Source organism: Haemaphysalis longicornis, unplaced genomic scaffold, assembly GCF_048455015.1.
Source record: "Haemaphysalis longicornis isolate Haplotype H1 unplaced genomic scaffold, Haemaphysalis longicornis Haplotype H1 scaffold_1, whole genome shotgun sequence".
NCBI lineage: Eukaryota > Metazoa > Arthropoda > Arachnida > Ixodida > Ixodidae > Haemaphysalis > Haemaphysalis longicornis.
In genome coordinates this window covers 99,195,209-99,212,625 of record NW_027526203.1, presented here as the reverse complement: position 1 = coordinate 99,212,625, position 17,417 = coordinate 99,195,209, and positions in this window count along the sequence as shown.

Here is a 17,417-nt window from a genome sequence, read left to right as displayed (position 1 = left end):
TCGGGCTGACGCTTAAGTTTCCGCGCTTCTTCCTCCAAGCCAGCGACATGCGTCCTCCGTCCCACAGCGATTTAACACCTCGAGGGCTTCGACCTCTATACTAGTGGACACACACGGGGGTGTCCCTGTCGCTGCCCAGTCGTAGGCATCTCTGTGCAACCCACAAACCAAGACCCAAACCGCTCGATTGCGGAGGACAGCACACTGGGTGCATTGAGTCATCAGACTGCCACGTTTAACTCTGCCACCACCCCAACGCGTATGTCATCGGTAGCGGCATTGCGCCCTTCTGTGCGTGCATGCCCCCTCCCTTCATCACCAACCCGTGCACGCCTAAACCGGCAACGTAAGATAGGCGCTTAATTAGGCATGAAATACACTGGCGAATGGTTGTTTCATCGGTTTTGCTGCGCTTTTTTCAGGTTAGCTGTTGTCGTTCTCCTGGTTTCTCGTTTCCATACAAACGTTGTGTACGATCTGTACGTGGCAGGGGGCGGGCGTGCTGTACATATGTGTTGTTGGTACACTGCCGCATTGTAAATCGGGGCTTTGGGTATAGTTAGGTGTGGGGCGAGTGCCTCTCTGTGTGTCCCGTGAGGTGGTTTATGTGAAAGTGGCTGGCTCAACTTTTTGGAATGTTGCTTTTTAACGGGGTAAGTTCCATTGTCGAGCTGTTGCTGCCGGTTGGGGTTGGGCTCCATGATGAGTTATCCTTCTCCGTGATCACGTTGAACTTGATTGTATTGCTGAGGGCTTGCTTGTTGCTTGGTTTTCTGGCATTGGGATGACTTCTGGGGCTTCTCAGAAAGCTGTTGTTGGCTTGTAGGTGACGACGATTCAGTGGCGCGCTTACGTATGTTGAGCCTCTTGAGGTATGCCTGCTGCCGTACCACTCCATAGGCTTCGAAATTCGTTGACAGGCTAGCGTCGTCCGAGCGATGCGGTCCCTGGCAGTTCCCACATTTGGCAATGCATGTGTGAGCTTCGTCCTTGGCGTATCCACAGTTGGGGTAGCGAGCAGTTATGGCGCCGGCGCACACCTCAGTTCTGTGTTCTAGGCCGAGGCATTTGAAGCATATTTGGGCCTTGGGCTTGCATCTGTGGATGGCGCCACCCAGGCTTACTGAGAGGGGTGCCTCCCACCATTCTTGCCGCGACAATGTTGAGTCTGGGTGGGGCAGTAAATAGTTGCATCTGCATGGCACGATCGGTGTTGCGCTCGACTTGATGGATGACTCTTTTGCACGTTTCTCGCGCGGTCGGCGCGTATAGACTGACGCTGTGGTTTGTCTGGTCGTGGGTGATTTGCGTGATGATCAAAAGCTTGTTAATCGGTGATATGTTATCGCTGGTCATCCCTACGATATTCTTGAAGGGTTCTACAGTAGTAGTCAAGTCTGCCGACCCCTGTGGGGTGGTGTTGCTTGTGAGAAGTAACGTTCTATGCCAGTCGAGTGGGAAAACCTGACTATGTTGGAGACTGCCTGGAGCTCGGACAATAATGATGATGATGATGGTTTGTGTTTAATGGCGCAAGGCCCACAAGGGCAAAGAGCGGCAGAGAAGAAGTTATTTAACGGTTTATAAGGCCATAAACACTAAAACATGTGAGTAAAAGTAAAAGTGACGCAAAGTAAAAGACAATGGAGATGGCTGGTGTATAGGGCCAGGAGACACGTGATACCTATTTTAGTTATTTATTCATTCATTACTTCATTTACTTGTTTATTTAAAAATACTGTCAATCCTAGAAGGAATTATTACAAGAGGGGCATGCCAGTAATACAGTGTCGTTTCAATCAACGACACTGTATTACTGGGCATGGGAGCATGGGAGCGGCGTAACAGCTAGCATGGCTGACGCTTCGTGTCTTCCTTTCGTGCAGTTTTTCGTCTTGCTGCTGTCCGGCTTCCACCATGAGGCAACCACGGCCTGCCCGTCAGTTGGATTCCTGGCTACAGCACACAGCAGCGACCATTTATTCGACCATTTAAGCATGGACTGCGCCGACGCAAGAACTTTCTTCGGGAGCATGACGACAGCAACGTCGCCAGAGCCACCCCTATCTGCGCTGGATTTAAAGAGCTGCCTCAACTGGAACCGCTTCAGTGGGCATGGGAGCGGCGTAACAGCTAGCATGGCTGACGCTTCGTGTCTTCCTTTCGTGCAGGTTAGTAAAACCTACTCCCTGTACGCCAAGCGATCTAGCAATCGACTTTTATTGCTGTTCCCATGCCCAAGTGTTCTGCTGGCTGTTGTTGGGGAATGCGCTGATGTGGTTGTTGGGTTGCTGCTTTGTTGTGGTGACGTCGAGTCCAATCCTGGGCCACCCAAACCTGTACTAGATGCTAAAATGACTTCAACCCCCCAAGCAGACTTGCAAACACAAATCCTGCAACATCTGCAGGGCCTTAAATACCAGTCAGAAATTTTGGCAAAGGGGCAGGCCGAACTGACGAAAGGTCAAGCTGCCCTTTTGAGTGGTTTAAATGATGTCAGACGTGCGCAAGAATCCCTGGAAAATAAAATTCTGTCTATAACCGAACGTGTAACGAAGATTGAGGCCAGGACGAACGATCTTGACACCATTGAACAGAGCCTTCAGTCTGTGCAGGACTCAATTGGCAGTGTCATGGATCAGAGTGACGATTGCAGGAACCGTTTAGACGAGCTAGAAGACAGAAGTCGTCGAAATAATCTCATTTTTTATGGAATTGCGGATAGCAAGGAGTCGTGGCAACAGACTGAAGAAAAGATCGTAAATATTTTCAAGGCGCACTTAGATCCTTTACCTGACTACAACATAATAGAGCGCGCGCATCGCCTCAGCGGCCCTTATCACGAACAGAAATGCCGGCCTGTTATTGTTCAATTCACGAATTACAAAACAAGAGAAAAGATTTTTTCGCAGCGATCAAAACTTAAGGTCTGTAATATATCTGTTGGGGAAGACTTCTCATCTGGAACTAGGCACACTCGCAAAAAATTGATAGCTTTTGGCAAAGCCCTTCCACAATCGCCAGAATTCAAGTTGCGCTATACTAAGCTAACTGTAGGCAATGCAACGTACGCTTACGATAGACAGAGTGATAGCGTGCAGGAGGTGGCTCAGAACAGCATGCTTCGTGGTTTTACTGATGAAGTCAGTGATACCGCTGCTGGGCCTGCCTCTAACACTCGGTCACGTATAAATCAACCGATAAACTTGTCTGGACCGGAAGGCTCAAATTCAAATTCTATGACATAACAACTACTCAGGGGGAATGGGGCAAAGTGCTCCTTTCTGTCACCTATATCAGTTCTCTTTGCTAACGTCAGAAGCGTTATGCGCAAGCGGGATCAACTAAATTCTGCCATAACCTCGTGTGACGCGGATTTAGTTTTCTTAACAGAGACATGGCTCAGTGCGAAAGTGCGCAGCAGCGAAATTTTTCAGAGCAATAAAGAATATGAAGTGTATCGTTGCGACAGAGAGGGCAGGAGCGGCGGCGGCACGTTGATAGCCGTATCTAAGCGCATTCCGTCTACCCATATTAGCGTCGTCTCAAATTTGGAAAGCGTGTGGGTTTGTGCTACATTTAACAGCAGAAAAATTGTGTTAGGCGCCTGCTACCGCCCTCCTAATGCTTCCCCAGCATTTGTCGATGATCTTCATGACCTTATTAATAGTATTGTATGTCGTTATAACTCTTTACCTATTGTTTTGATGGGGGATTTCAATTTTCCAAACATTAGTTGGTCTGGTACGTACCCTCTGCTTAATCCCTTCTCATCTGTCGGCCAAAGTTTCCTAAACCTATGCACGTGGTTTAATTTTACTCAAGTGGTTAAGGAACCCACCCGATGTACTGCTACCTGTTCTAATACATTAGATTTAATTCTATCAACACACCCAGAACTTATTTCTAGCCTTACGTACCTGCCTGGGTTAAGCGATCATGACATGTTACAATTTTCTTTTAACGTCGCTGTTCCTCGTAGTGGGGACACTAAGAAAAAAAATCCGTGATTATAGTAAGGCAAATTTCGACATTATAAATCAAAAGATGTGTAATTTTTTTGATACATATCTAACAGGATTTGAACAGCGGAGTGTACAGGAAAACTGGGACCTCTTTCAGAATAAGATAAAGGAATTAACCAATGAGCATGTGCCTGTAAAATTTATTCGGTCAAACCCGGGAACACCCTGGTTCAGCAACACGTTGAAGCGCCTCTGCAACAAAAAGAAAAGGCTCTTCCGCGCAGCAAAACTGCGCAATACGAGGGACCGCTGGGAGGCATACCACACGGCAGACGCGGAATATAATAAGGCAGTTTGTGAAGCTAAAGAACACTTCCTAAACAGAACTCTGCCAAACTTGGTGTCAAATGACCCCAAAAAATTTTGGAACATTGTTAACCCGAAGCAAGACCGTACAATTTCTGTGTTCAATAATGCCGGTAAGCCCGTTTCGTCTGCACAGGGCGCTGTGTTGTTGAATGAGGTTTTTTCCCGTGCTTTTTCTTTGCCAACGAGTGTTCATGATGTTAAAAATGTTCTTGAATATGATTTTCCCGTTATGTTTCCTACTGTTTTTGAGCCCTGTGGTATTGTGAAAATTATCGAGTCGTTGAAAATATCTTCGTCCTGCGGCATCGATAATATAAACTGTAAATTCCTTAAGCAGACTAAAGTGTACTCCTCCCTTTTTTTAACTAAGTTATTTGAGCAGTCACTTCAACACGGCATCTTACCATTACAATGGAAAATAGGCAAAGTAGTTCCGCAGTATAAGGCCGGTAATAGACACTCTCCACACAACTATCGACCAATCTCACTGACCTGTATACCATGCAAAATTATGGAGCATGTACTTTACACTCACATTTTTAATTTCCTTGAATCGAACTCGTTTTTTTCTATCGCTCAACATGGTTTTCGTCGAACATTCTCCTGTGAAACTCAGTTAGTCCTTTTCACTCATTCCTTGCACAACATATTAGATAAAGGTTCCAAGGCAGATTGCATTTTTCTTGACTTCCAGAAGGCGTTTGACAAAGTTGACCACACATTACTAATGTTAAAACTCCGTAGAATAAACCTTGATGAGAAAATATTAACATGGGTAGAATGCTTTCTTGCTAACCGTGAACAGTATGTCTCGATTAATGATCATGACTCACCGCTAACACAAGTAACATCTGGTGTACCGCAAGGTTCAGTATTGGGCCCTTTACTGTTTCTCATTTGTATTAATGATTTACCTAGTTGTGTTTCTTCCAATGTACATTTATACGCAGACGACTGCGTTATTTATCGCGAAATTCATAATGATCACGACAGATTTATGCTGCAACAAGATTTAAATAACATTACGTCTTGGTGCGAAAATTGGAAGATGAAATTAAATTCAGATAAATGTAAGGTAATGCACGTCTCACGCCAGAATGAGGATCCCCCAATATATAGATATAGACTACAGGACTTTAACTTAGAAAACGTAACGTCTTACCGTTATCTTGGCGTACATATAACTTCTACTTTATCGTGGAACCTCCACATTGAGACAATAACTTGTAGCGCAAACCGAATGCTTGGTTACCTGCTGAGGAATTTCAGTAAAGCCCCTGTTTCTTTAAAATTGCTTTTTTTATAAAACACTAGTACGTCCAAAACTTGAGTATGCCGCGGCCATATGGGATCCCAGTTACGCTAATCTCCAGCAAACAATTGAAATAGTACAAAATAACGCCTGTCGCTTTATCCTCTCTAATTTCAACCGCACTGCTAGTGTCACATCCATGAAGTCCACACTATCTTTACCTTGTTTATCTCTTCGTCGGAAGGTTTTTCGCCTTAGCCTCTTTTTTAAGATTTATAATCATGCTTCCATTAAAAACGAACTTATTTTGATGCCTGCCTACCGCTCTTCTCGTGTAGATCATCAACATAAAGTTGCGCTAACACAATGTCGCACGAATGCCTTTTTTTATTCATTTGTTCCAAATACTTCCAAAGATTGAAATCATCTTCCCCGTGACATCGCCCAGATATCGGACTTTTCTCTGTTTCGACAAACTTTATGTGCCTTTTTTTTTGGGCGATGATGCCGCATGATTGATTAATTGTCGGGTTTTTGATACTTTTGCGTGTGCGTAGTTCTTGCTGTGTTTTGTTGTTTCTGTTGGTTTATTTTTCAATACTGTCATGAAATCGTTGACAAAGTCAGTCACGATTTTTTTTGTTGTATGTTTTTGCCGCATTTGTGACAACTGTATTTTCTTTTACCCACTCCCCTCTACAATGCGAAAGCGATTGAGGGTATGTCAAATAAATAAATAAATGAAACAAAGAAGTGAATCGTAACAATCATGTACAGAACATGGGAACTCAGAATCCCGCATGACAGAGAGAGCAGACCAAGAGCGATCACAATCTGTTCACTTATCGAATACAACAAACTAATAGTAACAGATGAACACAGAAACAGGAACAGAATGAAATGTAAAAAGGGACAAAATTTGGCAAGTAATACAGTTCCGGTGCATACAAAAAGGGGTCACACACTCGTTCACGTGAACAAGTGTTCACCAAGGCACTCACAAAACTTCTCGAATGTTGGCTTTGCTATCAAGGAATCATCTAGTGCATTCCATTTTCTTATGGCTCGTGGAAGAAACGAATAATAGAAGGCGTTGTTCGTACAAAGATATTCCTCGATAGCTAACATGTGTTTGTGTCGCGTTTCCCTTGCGCGATTATGTATGAGAAATGATTCTGAATCTATTCTCAGCTTGCAATGAATCAGCTGATGAAAAAACTTTAGGCGGTGAAAGTTCGAGCGAGTTTCAAGCGGTGCAAGTTTAGCGCAACGAAGCAGAGCGGTTAGGGAGTCGGTGCGTCTATATTTGTTAAAAATGAAGCGAACAGCTTTCCGCTGTATTCTCTCCGAAATAGTAATGTTTTTGTTTGTATGGGGGAGCCACACTATGTTCGCATACTCAAGCATTGGCCTGATTAGAGTGACGTATGCGAGTGGTTTTGTGTAGGAGGACGCGTGCTTGACGGTTCGTTTTAGATACCACAGCTTGTTGAAGGCCTTTTTGTTACATTTTGTGTGTGTGCAGTCCAGGTAAGGTCCCAGGAAATAGTAATCCCCAAGTATTTGTACTCTGTAACATTTTTAAGAGGATGTTATCGAACCCATACGGAAAACTAAGAATCGACTTCTTTTTTGATACTGACATTGATACGGTTTTGTCCGGGTTAATCATCATTGACCAGTCACGACACCATTCTGCAGTGTGATTCAGTGCATTTTTCAATTTATTTTGGTCCTCAACGTTTTTTACCTCTTGGTAGAACATGCAGTCGTAGGCAAACAGCCTGCCTTTCACGTGAACAACGTTTGTAAATCATTTATATAAAGTAAAAATAAGAACGGAGCTAACCCAGAACCCTGTGGAACCGCTGACGTGACGGGGAACAATATTAGAAGCATGATTGCCGAATTGAACAAATTGATGCCGACCTGACAAATAGTTATCTATCCATTGGAATATAGGTCTGTCGCCCAGTATTTCTTTGAGCTGTACAAGTAACTTTACGTACGAGACGCGATCGAACGTCTTCGAATAGTCCATAAATATTACGTCAATCTTAGAATGGTCATTAATGAACTGCGCGAGGTCATGTACTGTTTCAACAAGCTGTGTTACTGTGGATAATCCACTACGGAATCCGTGCAGATTGGGATTGAGAATGTTATTGCGTTCGACAAAGTCACATATATGTTTCAAAATAATATGTTCTAGTAATTTACTTCAAGTACTGGGTAATGAAATCGGCCTCAAATTTTCGGGGGAACTCGTATCACCTGCTTTGTGCACGCGAATAACTTTGGCAACTTTCCATTCTGCTGGTAAACGGCAATCTTGAATCGATTTATCGAAAGTAACACATAGGTATTTGTTAACTATTTCTGCATATCTCCTCAAAAAACTATTCGGTATTCCATCGGGACAATAACTCTTTTTTTAATCTAAGTTTAGAAGTATTGATAGCACGCCACATACTCTAACAGTAGGGGTGCTTAACAATTTGCCTTGACGGTACGGAGCTTGGAAGTCACAAGATAATGTACAGTCTTTGAAGACAGGCTTAAAGTGCGCGTTAAGTGCGTCGGCTCTGGCTTTCTCCATTTGTGCTAGGAGCGCAAGCGCCGGTGTTTTATGTTTAGAGCTTACGTAGTGCCAAAATTTCCGAGGAGAGTTCTGTATAAAACTTTGTAATGTATTGCTACAAAAAATTCTTTGGCAGTACGTATTTTGTTTTTCACTAGCTTCGTTAACTTGTTAATTTATGGATGAAACGGAGCAATTGAAGACCGTTTCTTCGACTTTTTGTGCATTTTATTTTACATTTCATTTGAATTATCTCCCGCGTCATCCATGGGTTTCGTGTTTTCGTCACCTTTGCAACAGTGTGAAGAAATTTATTCATGCAGTAAATAGCATGTTCTTTAAATTTTAGCCAGGCATCTTCGATAGTGCAATGTTCTTCCGAGTAAAAATCGTAGAAGCCTAAGAGCTGGAGGGTAAGGTATAGCTGCATCATTAGTCTTATTGAACGCAGGGACGAGCTTAGTAGGGCCATGCGCACGGCAAGGCGGTGATACAGCGAGACTGGAGAGGGCTATTTGGGGGTCAGACAACCCTTCAAGTACATGAACGGTGACGTCGTTCTCCGGAAAGTGGTCCAGTGTAAAGATGAGAACGGTGACGTCGTTCTCCGGAAAGTGGTCCGGTGTAAAGATGAGATGTAAGACGGAATTACACCCACCATGCACTCTGGTGGGAGTGGTGACATGTTGAGTGAGGTTAAACGTAAACAGGAAGTCGATCAATTGGTTATTTATAGCACTACCCGTGTTCAACAGGCTCCAGTTATTATCGGGTAGGTTAAAGTCTCCCGCCAGCACTATCATGGAGCCAGCCATGTGCTGGTGCATATAGTCGAACAACGCTTCTAGGTATGCCAATTCGGCGGTAGGTGGCCTCTACACACACCCAACAAAAGCGCATCCATCTTTCAGGTGAATCTTGACCCACAAAGCATCGTCATTTGGCACATCAGGCATAACGGAGAAAGCCGTATCTTTTCTAAGAACCAGTGCGACGCCCCCACCCCTAGACTGCATATCTTTACGCACAATCACATAACCCCGTGGAACGATTTCACGGTCGTGAATGTTACTGTGCAACCACGTTTCCGTAATAGCGACGATGTCGGGAGAGAGTGATAACAACAAGGCTTCAAGTTGGTGAACTTTATTTACGATGCTGCGCGCATTGATATTGAGGAGGGTTGCGGACGCCGGCGCCTGGTCACGCGCATTGCGATGTCGTCCTGGCTTTTGTTTTTTGACTGTTCAACTATATCATTATGGCTTTCGTCCCAAGCAAACCGCCGGTTATTGATGCGTACCTTGTTATACGTCAAGTAAACTTACTCCTTGCGGTCCCGATTGTCTTTAGTTCGTGTCCATAGCTTTTTTCGAATGTCGGCGACAGTTTTTGAGTAGTCCTCACTAATAGAATATTCCGAGCCTTTAAGCTTTCTACACTGTTTGAGGATAGCGGTTTTATCACGATAGTCAAGCAATTTTAAAATTATGGGCCAGTGTTTGGCTTCTTGCTGCTGGTGAACTCGGCCGAGGTGGCGGATACGTCCAATGCATGATGTATTTACTTACAAGATATCCTGCAAGATTTCTTTTCTGTCTTTTTCACGCAAAATGTCTTCAGACTCATTTTCCTCTTCTTTTAAACCATAGATAATCAGACCACGCATACACCATCATTTTGTGTATACTTCGCCAAAAATCTCTTAGTTCTCAAGCAACCTGTTCTAGCCTCAAAAAGAAAAGCACTGCCTTTTGAATTATCGTAGAAAGTTTCCTTTCTGATGTCTAAATCTCGGCCCTGTACATCTCAAATTAAGTTTTAGCTTTCATTTTTTCTCTCCATTTATTCGTTTGTCTCTGCCTTGCCTCTTGTTTTATTACCTCGGCTGTCTTCGATTCCCCACGGTTCTTTCCGTATTTCATCGTTAGCCCTCTAGTCTTCCTTAGCCACTGCGTGTCCACACTTTTTATGTATAGGTACCTAAGAACTTCAGCTGTCCACCTACGTCGATCCATTGCTATCAACCTCCCCTCAAAACATATTTTCCTCTGGCCTTCAAGACCTTCAAACGACGCCCAGCCTATATCTCCTTGCAAGGCTTCGTTAGTTGTTTTTCCATGCACTCCTAAGGCCAAACGGACTACCGTTCTCTGGTTCCCTTCAAGTCCTGCTACAGCGTCTGGTTTTAAGCAGAGCGTCTGATTTGAAGCATCCTTGTTACGGCATTTGCAAATGTGAGACCCGGAACCGTTAGTCCTTTCGACATTCCTCTCACTACTTCATATTTGTTATGCCCTCACGGAGGTCTATGCTTCATTATAGCTGAGTTTCGCTTTCCCTTACCCTTAGGTTGCTCCATGTGAGTACTTAAGTAGTTATCCCCTTCGTTTATCCACACTCCCAAATTCCTTAACTCTGGGTAATTCGACATGCTGGATTGACCCCGCGTCAGTGCTATTGTCATTGAAAATCATTATTCCCGGTTTTTCTGCGCAAAAATTTAACCCGAGGTCGGTTGCTTCCTGACAGCTAATATTTAAGAGCCGTTGCATATCGGTCTGGTTATCAGCTAAAAGAACAATGTCCATGATGGAAAGTAACAGCGCAATAAAGGGTGAGGGAGGCAGAAGAACTTCACAAGGAGGGCGCTTACTCGCAACTAGTATTTTATTGGAAAGGACACAAATTTATAGCTGACACATACAATCTCATGTGGTGAAAACAAACAAATATTGAAACCTCTGCTAAAACCTCCTAAAGGTCTGCTAACCGCTCACAGAGTTAGGCGGCATCTAAAAAAGATTTTTCCTCCAAGTACAGCGTCAGGGAAGTCTGGCTTACACACGCGGTTAGGCTCTTGTTATGACACGCTTCAACAACTTCCCGTGCAGCTGGTCTTCATGTGCGAACAAAATGTCGCATTCATCAAAACACGGCTTGCAACCACGTGCTCGGCAGTGCGCAGATAAGTGGAAGCAGGTTTCTTTTTTGTTAGAATATTGAACTCTTCTCACAGGCGCGTGTTAACAAATCTACCCGATTGCCCAACATACACTTTTCCACAATCGAGCGGCAACCGGCACACAACACCCGTACGACAGGGCACAAACTTATCATCGTGGTTGATGCTGCTGCCTCTTTTTGATTTTCTCGGTTTGATATCTATCTTTCTCTGTATGTCCGGGCAAACACGACTAAGCCTGAGTGGGGCTGAGAATGCGACATTTACCCCGTATCTTCCTGCTACGTTCTTTACAAGATTGGTTAAGCGGTGCACGTATGGAATGACTGCAATTTTCTTCTTCTTTTTATCTTGTTTTTACTCATGTTCCGGTTTGCATTTGAGAAGTTTCATTAGCCTTTCGCAGGTTTGCGCAACCGCATTCTGGTGGTACCCAACTGCTTTGCGCCTATTACCTGGGCTTGAAAAATGACCCGAATCACATGCACACACGACTTTGGTAAAAATACCGTTCTTAACATTTTTGGAGTGGGCGGATCTCTCGTCTAGGAGTGGCTTCGAAGATCGGGGACTATACCCAAAACATACACGGTCCTCATTAACTTTGAGGTCAAGTTATTGTAGGGTATGGTACATGGGAACTTCAACCGTGAAGTATTCGCCTTGAAAACATCTAGAATCTAAGCGGCTTTCTTGCTGTAATCTACCATCCACGTTCACGATAATCGAGAAATCGTCAACATATCTAAACATCTTTTTCTGTAGTCCGGCCAGACAACTTACAATTTTCTAACCAACCAAACTCTGAAAGATTTCGCTCAAAACCGGTGCTTCGCTAGGCCCAATGCATGCCCGTGACCTCTGTATGTATAGCCTCCCAAATTTGAATTGAATTGTATTGAATTGAATTGAAAATAAGTTTTATTAAACAAACATGATGTGGGTACACACTATATACAGGAGGGAGCGACGACCGGCCGGCAAGTCAGCGCCTTATCGCGGTGTTCAGCTGCGAAATGTTGGAGAGTACGCGCACGCGCATACAAGTTATCTGCTGTATGAGTGTCGTCTGCTACTCTGTTTCCTTCAGAGTGGCACACTCCCTGCCACTGCATCTGAATGACTTTGTGCCCCACGCTGCTTAGCTACCTTCGGTGGTAGCGAAATTGCCTTCGAAGATAAGAAAAACAGGGGGTGTGTTGCCCTGAGAAGAAAAGCGGAACAGACGAGGCTCCCACAACAGATAGTTCTATGCGCGTGCACATACTCTCGCCTATTTTGCCGGTGAACGCCGCGATAAGGCGCTGACATGCCGATCGGTCGTCGCTCCCGCTATATTATTAAACATTCGGGAGGCTGTGCAGCCTATTTTCCCAACCCACGAAAGTGGAACGCAGGTAGAAGCCCAGTAGCTCCAGAAAAGCTTGAATGGAAACACCGCTTATGGATCGGAAGGCATGTTCATAATTCTCCCCAGTAATGCAAGCTTTTACCGCCTGCATGAGACTATCATGAGCTAAAAGCTAAAGAATAGAAGAGGTCTTCAATGTCCACACTGATGGCGTAGCAATGCCCGGGGTTTTTGTCAGTCAGGAAGCTAACAAGCGCGCTTGATTTGGGAATAACAAAATGGTCGTTAACACTCAAATGTGAGAGGTGTGCCTGCAGAAATCGGGATACAGCTTTCTGCCAATTGTGGCGATCTGAAACAGCCCTAAAAGGTACCTCCGGTTTGTGTGTTTTTGCAGCGAAGAAAACTTCAAGGTGGTTATTCTTGGCCTTTTTAACCTGTGCCAGCAAACTTTCAAGGTTGAGCTCGTCTAAAAGAGTGATAGATGGTTGCTTTACTTTTTCAGCATTGACTGTAACCATCCTGAAGCTTTTATGCACAGCGGCAAGTGCGTTCTCTTGAAACAGACCTTCGGGCATAACTGTGAAAAATCCTTCTTTATCGGATTGCGCAATTCGTAATTCATTGGCTACCATCCAGTTGACAACTAAATTGACAGGATTGTTGTTGGAACTTCGGCCTTTGGTTCGCGAAATAACACCCGTGCACTCAACCACACAACGAGGTGTAACTTTCTCCTGTGCATTCCTAGCAACTGCTCTTGAAAAGGCAACCTTCTCTGGCGGGCTCAGTGAAGGCTCAAAACAGTACTTGGGACCAAGTTTCAAAACATCTTGGTAAAAGGTACGAACGTCCATTTGGCCGGAGATCAGTACCCTACCATCCGCTGCGGGGTTCGTTTCCTTCTTTGGAAGATGGGGACGGACGGCGTTCCATGGGAACTCCGTTAATTGGTCCGTAGTAGTGCACCACTCACGGTATTGTCGAAAAACCTGGTGGCTCCCGTGGCCGAGACCGCAGGAGGTACGGAGGCAGTCCTTGTAGAACCGAGCCTGACGTCGCCATTCCAGGCTGAGGATCCAGTGTGAACATTCAAGACCTCTACTATTCTGTACCTCCTGAAACAATCATGCAGGCGGTAAAAACTTGCATTACTGAGGATAACAAAAAACAGGCGTTCCGATCAAAGAGCGGTATTTCTAATGAAGCTTTTCTGGAGCTACTTGGCTTCTAGCTGCTTTCCACTTTCGTGGGTTGGCAAAATAGGCTGTTCATACAGAGGTCAGGGGTATGCATTTGGTCTAGCGTGGCCCCGGTTTTGAGCGAAATCTTTGAGTTTGGTCGGCATAAAAATTGAAAGTTGCCTGGCCGGACTTCAGGAAAAGATATTTAGAGCTCGCAGGGCGAGATCTCGGAGCCAGATCTGGCAAACGAGACGGAAGCCGATCTTCTAGACGGCCTGAGAAATCAGGGTGTGACGGCAGTCAGGCCGATATCCATAGGACGAGTAATAAGGAAATACCTACCAGGCACATCATCCTCACATTCGAAAGTTCAACTCTTCCAGACGATATCAATGCAGGATTCATCCGGTGCCCCGTCCGAGCGTACATTCCTAATCCGCGGCGCTGTTACAACTGCCAGCGGTTCGTGCATGGTACACACCACTGTCGGGGCCAACTAACATGCGCCAAGTGCGCGCAACAAGGTCCTCCCGTTGATAACTGTGCCTCGAATCAATTGCTTTGCGTGAACTGCCAAGGACCGCACGGCGCGTATTTGCGATCCAGCGAGACATTCAAACTCGAAAAGAAAATCATCAACATCGAAATCACAGAAAAAATCACCTTCCCGGAGACGCGAAAGAGGTTCACCTCTTTCACCCTCGGAAAGTACGCCGACGCAGCTGAGCGGGGGGCGGAGCGGCGCCTGGTTTCGGCGGGGACCCAGTACCGCGAGTCAAACCTGGTCCCGCCCCCCCCCCCCCCTGGGCTTGCCTACGGCGGCCCAACCCGGCACCACACCACCTGATCAGTCAGCAGTGGCTGTGGTGGCAACAACATCCGTTGGGGATGCTGTTCCATTCACTGTTTCCTCTCCACCATCCCGAAGCACACGCGAGGACACGGAGGAGATGTAGACGGAGGGAACCGCAGTACTTCCCCTCCTCGCCGAAGCGCATGTGCCACCCGGGGCGCTCCTGACGCCCTCGGCGGTCGCGGCTCGAACGAAGGGCACCGGAAAAGGTGCCAAGTCCGGAGGGCCCGGCCCGCCGGGTAACCCTTCCAAATCTGATGATGAGATGGATATGGGACCTTTCCTCTCTGCTTTGCAGCGGAAGGAGCGGATCCCTCCATCTAAACCTTCAGAGAGGGTAAAAAAGCCCTCGAAGAAATTTGTGCAATCGAAATTTAAATATGTTTCTTGGACACATATTAAACTTGGCTGATTAACATGCAGAATCTCGTACACGTCGTCGAGATTATTCATAAGGTCTATGAAGTTCCATTGAAAAATATTTTCTCTTTCCTTTATGATGTGTTAGAGCTACTGAAATGTGACTATTTACGTAAGGTCCTTCTGGGCAAGCCTGTGCAAGCCTGTGCAAGGTCCTTCTGTGCAAGCCCAGAAGGACCTTCCGTAAATAGTCACATTTCAGTAGCTCTAACACATCATAAAGGAAAGAGAAAATATTTTTCAATGGAACTTCATAGACCTTATGAATAATCTCGACGACGTGTACGAGATTCTGCATGTTAATCAGCCAAGTTTAATATGTGCCCAAGAAACATATTTAAATTTCGATCGCGCAAATTTCTTAAATAGCTATTTGGTATTCGGAAAGGATAGGGGTTCGCGGCACACACTCTTCGGGTGGTGTGGCATGCTTAGCATGCCACCCTATAACCTTGAACACTGTCTTTGAGGCTGTTGCAATTTGCACAATAATATTTAATAGGTTGATAACGGTATGATCCATTTACATTCGTCCTGATTTTGCACTTTCGAGCTTTGACTTCGAAGCGCTGGGTGACCAGCTGCCCGAACCATATATCCACGGAGCAAGATATAAAGAGGAGCGCCGACAGTAGCCCAGAAAAAAATTCTCCCGCATTTCCCCGAGGGGGAGAATGTGAAAGTGCGAATGCACGGTTGTCGGCCCGCTTGCGGCGCTTGCGCTCGGCCCCCGCAGCCCACCGCCTCGCCGCCTTCTCTTCCATCTCTTCCATCGGGTTTGTAGTATCACGTGTACACCACGCAGTTATCAAGCCGCTATAACGCCGCTGAGTCGCCAACGCACGCCGCTGACGACGTAGTTTGAATGCGTTAAAGATATAAGGCGCGTCTAACACTGATATCACCGTCGCGTCCGTGGCTTGGTCGGTAGCGCGTCGCGCTGCGGCCCGCAAAGTCCTCGGATCGAAACCTGGCGCCGGATGCTGTTTTTTCTTTAAAGAGCACTGCGGACGCCGCCGCCGCCGACGCCGGCGGTGGATGGTTTGGGGTCGCTTATAAAGAGCATTCGCTCTTCAAATCTTTGCTAAGGCCGATGATGTCCACGCGCCGCCGGCCGCCCAGCTTTTCCTTTGCTCTCTTCCTCCTTCGTTCGCCCTCTTGTCGCTGTGCCTCTGTACATGGTTTTTCCCTTCTTCGCTCTCCCCAGAGGCATCTTTTCTTTCGCAGCGACGTCTGTCTTATTCCTGTCCTACAATGCAGGAGGCATCGGCAAACGACAATGATGCACATTTCTGTGCCAATGACTGAATTGGACGGCTGCCCTGTTATACCAAGTATACAAAAACACTGTCATCTTGATAAGGAACCCAAGAATATCAAACGCAATCTTCATTGTAACTCATGCCGCAACTACCCGCTCGATGTTCACTGTCGCTCTACGGTCGTGTTATCTCGTCGATAACGCCGCGGACTTCAAATAAAATGATCCGATTTGTATGGCTGCAATTTTTTGGCCTACCAGGGTTCCCGGCGTTTTTTTTTTAAGCGGCTGACCAGCAAAACAACCGGCTCGTTAAACCTTTTCTTTCGGCGAGTCATCACCACAGAGATATACGGTCCGGACGAATTCAAATATCGCGAAATGAAGGCTTGTGAAAAGACCGCACTGTCAGGGACTTGATCTTGAGCAGATTGCTACGTCGGGGGCAGTCGCGGGTGATGTTATCGCGTTTTTGTTATTTTCTGATGAGCGTGTGAGTGCCGGTCCGTGTTCTAGGCGCACTGGGCGTCTTCCATTTTTGTTTCGGACTCACCGCGGACTCCCAGATGTTGCCAGTCCACCGTTCGATTTTTCTCGGGGAGCCCCGCCCACCTGCCCGAGAGCTGTCAGAACGCGTTCGATTTTCTCGGATAGCTATCATCGGACTAACCGAGGGCTCACCGAGCAGTCAGCAGGTTTTTGTTCCTGCAGCTAGCAGACGACAGAAAACTGCGGTGTAGCAGACGACAAAGACGAATCTCGCGGCTTCCCATCTTTTCGCGCGCTTTCCGGCGGTCGTCTGGTTGGTCTAGTCCCGCTGGTTCGCGCGTTCCAACGATGTCGGCAAACTCTGCAATCTACCAGTTGGTCGGTGAGCACGAGGTCGCGGGTTCGATTCCCGGCCGCGGCGGCTGCTTTTCTGATGGAGGCGAAGAGCAAAAAAAGTCAAGCATTTCCCAAGTAAGAGGGAAGATGGCAAAGAACGAATGCCCGAGTTTGCCCGAAGTTACCCGAAGTTACCCGATTTGATCCGGAGGGGCGCTATGTTAAAGTCTTTGGCATTCGCACGTTACGTACCTCTCACTTGGGAAATGCTTGGGAAAGCGCCCTCGAGCGTCGGAATGCGGAGCCGACGAGCGAGCACCCTCACGCGGGCGGAACGCGAAGCGAACCGGCACAGCTAAGCCGAGCAGGAGACCGTTGCTACGCCGAGACC